At 40.8% G+C, this 6,515-nt stretch overlaps 1 non-coding gene across 1 annotated transcript; it reads right to left on the bottom strand.

Annotated features, from left to right (window-relative positions):
* Positions 1–830: 830 nt before the first annotated feature.
* On the bottom strand, positions 831–992 carry LOC118583322. The gene has a single exon (XR_004944902.1). It is a non-coding gene; the product is annotated as a U1 spliceosomal RNA (small nuclear RNA).
* Between the last annotated feature and the right edge of the window lie 5,523 nt (positions 993–6,515).

Below are 6,515 nucleotides of genomic sequence, written 5' to 3'. Positions count from 1 at the left end.
ACATATAGAACAAAGGAAGAGATCTTTGAACACTCAGCCCTAAATGGGATGTCTCCATCTAATTGGTCTCCTCAGAGCTCAGGGAACTCTGTGGAAGAGGAGGTGGGAAGAATGTAAAAGCCATAAGGTCTGGAGGACACCAAGAAGACAAGGCCCTCTGACTCAACATGAGCAGAGCCTGCAAGAACTCACAAAGACAGAAGCAGCATGCAAAGGTCCTGTACAGGTGTCACCAGGTCCTCTGTGTTTATATTATGGTTCCCAGTTTAGTGTTTTTATCGGATTACTGAGTTTGCAAATGAGTGGGTCTCTGATTCTTGTGCCTTCTCTTGGGCTCTTTTCCTTCTGTCGGTTTGTCTTATCCACCTTCCAGTGTGATAGTTTTAGTTTTATTATATTTTAAAAATGAATGGATGAATAAATGTAAACCTAGACACTAAAGATTAAAAACTGGGGTTGGGGACTTAGCTCAGTGGTAGAGCACTTGCCTAGCAAGCGCAAGGCCCTGGGTTCAGTCCTCAGCTCTGGAAAAAAAAAAAAAAAGATTGAAAACTATTGTCAATAAAAGAAAACTAGAGGGAAATTTTTTTCATGTTGATCTCCTTAGTGAAAGTAGAATAATACATGAGTCATTTAAAAATTTAAAAATTAGATTATAAGTAAAAGAGAGAGATGACTCTCTAAATTCTACCGCAGAAATATTTGCATATCCATTTTATTGCTGTACTGTTTACAATATGAAGGAAATAGTCTAGATGTTCATCAACAGATAAGTGGAAATGCAAATATGGTACAGGTACACAATAGAACTTTAAAAAAAAAACTCTTTTCAGGGGAGAGTATGAACTCAGTCCTTCACTACCACAAATTATGCATTTAAGTTTCCTATTTGAGGAAGTCACAGTGGTCATCACATCTAGAGTAGAATGAATGAACCTCCCAATGGAAAACCACCTTCAGGAATCATGGGTTCTCCCCTGCCAGATACGTACACACAATAGAATTTTATTCAGCCATAAAGAGGAACAAAGTCATAAATTTTCAAGACAATTGATGGATTTTGAAATTATTATATTAAATAACCCAAACACAGAAAAGCAATCACCATGAGTCTCTATGATATACATGCCATAGATTTTAATTTATATGTATGTGTACACATGAGATTTATAGGTCATGAAACTAGAAAGACCATGAGAAAAGCAAAAGTGGTCTTAGGAAGGGGAATTTAAAAAAAAAAACACCACTGGTGGTGAGAATGAGCAGTAGAATACATGTGATACGAAAGCAGAAACCCCCGGTGCGGAGGAGGGAATGAGCAGGAAGGCAGCAGGATGTGGGAAGGGAGTAGAAAAAGAAGCTCAATAAAAACATTATGTGTATAAATGCCATAATGAGGAGGATGGCCAATGGTGGTGCACGCCTCTAATTCCAGCACTCAGGAGGCAGAAGCAGGCAGATCTCTAAGTCTATAGTGTGAGTTCCAGGGTAGCCAGTCTACACTGAGAAACCCTGTCTGAAAGAAAAAAAGGAAGGAAGGAAGGAAGGAAGGAAGGAAGGAAGGAAGGAAGGAAGGAAGGAAGGAAGGAAGGAAGGGCGAGCCATAATGAAACCCATAGCTTTGCGCACTAACTATGAAACCAAATAAATTTTAAAAGAGGCAATATGTCTTTGTAACCTCTCTTCAGAAGTTCATGGAAAATAAAAGAAGTTCATGGACAGTCATTCTGATCCATCCACTATAAAGTTTCTGTCAGTCTTTCACCAAATGTTTTCAGCAGCAAAGATAATCATCATAGATCTATATCATCCAATAAAGTAGGACTTAGTCATGCACCTGTGTGGTTACTTAAACTTAAAGAAACTTACAGGATTTCAAATTCAGGTGAGTGGGGTACAGCTCAGTGATTAAAAAAAAAAAAAAAAACTAGTCTATCACGCAAGAGGTAGCTTTGTTCCCTGTCCCGACCAGCAGGATCTTCAGCAGAGACCCTAGAAGGGGGAATGGAGAATGAAAGGGACAAGAGACACAAAGAATTGACAGCAAGACAGTATTCTGATCAAGCTGCAAAATTTTATTTTTCTCAGGTGGGTTTTATAGTAAGCAGACCAGGAAACCTTCTTTGGGAAAAGATCAGGGGACTGTTGAGTTGCCAAGCAACCTAACCACAAAACATTGTTACCAATGGTCACTGTAGCAGAAAAGATAAGGAAATGTTAAGTTATTTTCTAATAACTCAAGACTTGTCCAGACGTGTCAAAAGTTTCTGGTTAGTGGCTCAATACTGGACAACAGAAACTTAACTCAGGCAGGTAATATGGCATGGCTCTTAAAATTGTCCTCAGCAGTTCCCCAGCACCTCAAAAAACAAGTTCAGTTCCTCAATAATCCTAGGCACATTTCCAGTGCTTTCTAGCTATTGTGCCTGCCATATAAACCAGTGCCATGTCTATCATCAGAAAAGGTGCTATCCTAGAAGGATTGTATCACTTTACTTATAGAACTTGTAATTTTTGGAATTAGTTGGAGTTGTTCTTTAAAGAATGGCATATCCACATCAAGTTATTCAATTGCTCTGAGATACAATTTATACAGGAATTCATTTGCCTTTATTTAACAACATTCAGAATATTGAAGTAAGGGGCCTGTAGGATGGGTTAGTGGGTTAAGGCACTTGCTGCTAAGCCTGTTGATCTGAGTTCAATCCTAAGGACCACATGGTGGGAGGTAAAAGCTGACTCCTATAAGTTCTCCTCTGACCTCCACACACATGCTATGCCACACACATGCTCACACACACATACACATACAAAATAAAGAAATAAATATAATTCTAAGGTTTTTAAAGATTTATTTATTTTATCATTTTATGTGAATGAGTGTTTTGCCTGCATCTGTGCATATGCACCACATACATGCCTAGCACCCTGTAACTACAGATAGTTATGAGCTGCCATGTGGTTGCTGGGAATTGAACCTGGGTCCTCAGCAAGAGTAATAAGTGCCCTTATCTACTGAGGTAAATCTCTAGTCCTACATGTAATTCTAAAAAGGAAATTAAAATAGAAATTCCATGAGGTGGTGGTGGTAGATGCCTTTAATCCCACCACTTGGGAGGCAGAGGCAGGTGGACCTCTGTGAGTTCAAGCCAACAGGGTCTACAGAGTGAGTTCCAGGAAGCTACACAGAGAAATCCTATCTCAAAAAAGAAGAAGAAGAAGAAGGAGAAGGAGAAAAAGAAGGAGAAAAGAAAAAAAGAATTCCCACATGACTCCAAAATCCCTCTTCTGCGTATAAACGGCAGTAAGTGAAATCACTACCTTATACAGACACCTGGGAGGCAAGCCAGGGAGACAGAAGTATGAGAGCATGGGAAGAGAAAGGAACCCTCACTCTCAAGCCTGGAGGAAGCCTCTTGCCAACTCAAAAAGAATTCCAACACAATTAAGAACATTGTGGCCATGTTGGTGTTACAGAAATAATGTGCCTTCCCAGTGAGAAATGACTCTATACACTTAGATTAATAAAGGAAAAATTCTTTTATAGCATTTGTCTGGCTCTGGCTAATGCTCAAAAAGGAGTCAGCCTTGAATAGAAGGTTTACTCACTTATGTACACCTCAGGCTTGTGCATTCCACATATGCTTCCAACCTTTAATCTCTTGTGGTTCTAGCCCCAGGTTACATTCTGAACAGTTTAACCAGAGACAGGAGACTGCAAGTTTAGCTACTGGGACAGATGGAGATTTACATATCAAAGATACTGCCAGAATATTTCTAAAGTACACCAGAGTTTTGTTTTTGTTTTTGCTTTTTTTCAAATACTTGTCAACCAGCGTTATCTTGCCTATGTGACAGAATTATGCTTTTCTCAAGAAAAGAACTGGGACTCAAGAGGCAGAGGCAGGCAAATTTCTGAGTTCAAGTCCAGCCTGGTCTACATAGTGAGTTCTAGGACAGCCGGAGCTACATAGTAAGACTTTGTCTCGAAAAAGAAAAAAAAAAAAATATATATATATATATATATATATATATATATATATATATATATATATATATATATAAAGAAAGCAATGGATGGGTTTCTGGCAGCCTGGGAACCCTGTGTTGCCTCTTGAGCTGCCTGTCTAGAGGCATGTTCTAATGGCTAGTGAGTATTGTAAACAAACATTTACATCCTAACATCATAAATTTTACTTATCTCGGGTTAGCATACTACTTATTTTGGGAGAATTTTGAAGGCAGTGCTCCCTTAGCTAAGTTCTACTTTGTGTGACACAATGTCACCTAAGGAAATCTAGTAACACATCCTTTATAACATCAATTCTATTACTTTGAGATTCTTCTACATCAGTTTGCATATACCTTTAATCCCTGCACTCTGGTGGCAGAAATAGGCCAACCTTCTCTGAGTTCAAGGCCAGCCTGGTCTACAAAGTGTGTTCTGAGCCAGCCAGGGCTATACAGCAAGATCCTGTGTCAAAAAATGAACAAACAAACCACATTTGTTGAAGGCCTTTCTCTTTCCCCAACTATAAATCTCATCAGAAATCCCATTTACAGAAAAAGCTATTTCCTAGCCCCCTTGTGGAACCTCAATGGCTCTTGATTTTACTTCCTCAGATTATAAACCCATCCAAGAAACCTCCAAGGCTGCCCTTTAGTCTCAACAGTTCCTTAGCTTCTGTAAGATGTAACTGAGAGCCACTAAAATGGTCACATGGCTACTGTGAAGACTCTTCTCTGAGAAGGCCACACTTATCCTCTCAGGGCTGCCTTATTCTTTCCCTAAGCACCTTTCTTCAATGAACTCTACTTCATACAGGCTCACTCTGAAATTCCTTTGTGGAAGCCAAGGATCCCTCAAACTGCTGTGGATGACACAGAGCTGTGACCCTTCCCTGTTGCTGGATGCAGGTGGTCCTTCAGCTTTGCCTGTCCTGTCCCTTGATTCTTTATATGTTTCCAAGAGCACTCCAATCAAGGACTGCCAAAATTCTATTTTAGTTCTTGTTTCTAAGATATACAATACAAGGATGGCTTTGACTCAAGGGAAGACAGAAGACCCCGGCATAGCTAATCTTTTAAGGTATTGATATGGACTCCAGGAAAAAGCATGTCTATCTCCAATGTAAAGAAATTCAACCTGAGCTGGGCAGTGGTGGTGAATGCCTTGAATCCCAGCACTCAGGAGGCAGAGGTAGGTTAATCTCTTGAGTTCAAGACCAGCCCGGTCTACAAAGTGAGTTCCAGGACAGCCAGGGTTACACAGAGAAAACCTGTCTTAAAAAAAAAACAAAAGAAAAAATATTCAATTTGGTTGGAACCCAGATAGCCTTCTTGTACTCTCCTTCCCCTCCTCCATGCGGTTCTCTCTAGACCTGCCACTCTAGACTTAGACCTGCCACTGCCACCAGCTTCAGCCCTTCCTCCTCGCCCACTTCCATCCCCTTGAAACTAAGCCTCATGATACAGACTTAGAGTCCCTCATAGTTCTTCCTGAATTCCCTCCTAGGCTGTCACTTCTCCTAGCCTATCTCCATTCCTTTGTGACACCCTGCTGACTTACAGAACTGCACCCTACCAGACAAATAGCCCCCACTATCTGGGGTACAAGTATACTAGCTGTGCCCTTCTCTTCCTCCTCCTTTTCCATTCTGGTCTTTCAATGATATCGCTAGTCTGGTCTCAGCTGCATGCCTTGGCTCCTTCTCCCAGCCCATCTCCATTCCCTTCAGACTCAGCTCCATTCATGGCCAGACTCAGGGTACCCCTAGTTCTGTCTCTGCCAGTATTTGTGGGGCCAGACTCCAAGTTTTAATTAAGAGACATCCAGAGCCTTGTAGGGATCGGTTTTGTTGTTGTTTTTGCTCTTTACTCTCTTGGGGTCCTGCCACCCAGCTCTCAAATAAATACATAGAGGCTTATTCTTACGTATGAATGCTGGACCTTAGCTTGACTTGTTTCTAGCCCAGCTTTTATTAACTTAAATTATCCCATTTACCTTTTGGCTCTGAGCTTTTACCTTTCTCTATTCTATATACCTTTCTTTACTTCTTACTCTGTAGCTTGCTGTGTAGCTGGGTGGCTGGCCCCTGGTGTTCTCTCTCCTTTTCCTTTTCTTTACCCCATCTTCTTTTTTAACCTTCTATTATTCTCTCTGCATGCCAGCCCCATCTATCCTTTCTCCTGCTTAGCTATTGGCCATTCAGCTCTTTATTAGACCAAGCAGGTGTTTTAGACATGCAAAGTAGCACAGCTTCACAGAGTTAAACAAATGCAACATCAAAGAATGCAACACATCTTTGCATCATTAGAAAAATATTCCATGGCATAAATGAATGTAACACATCTTTTTGTTTGTTTGTTTTGTTTTTTGAGACAGGGTTTCTCTGTGTAGCTTTGCGCCTTTCCTGGATTTCATGCTGTAGACCAGGTTGGCCTCGAACTCACAAAGATCCGCCTGCCTCTGCCTCCCAAGTGCTGGGATTAAAGGTGTGTGCCACCACCACCTG

Source organism: Onychomys torridus, chromosome 4 (genome assembly GCF_903995425.1).
Source record: "Onychomys torridus chromosome 4, mOncTor1.1, whole genome shotgun sequence".
Lineage (NCBI taxonomy): Eukaryota > Metazoa > Chordata > Mammalia > Rodentia > Cricetidae > Onychomys > Onychomys torridus.
Note: the sequence above shows the minus strand (reverse complement) of the source record. Positions and strands in the feature narration are given on the sequence as shown.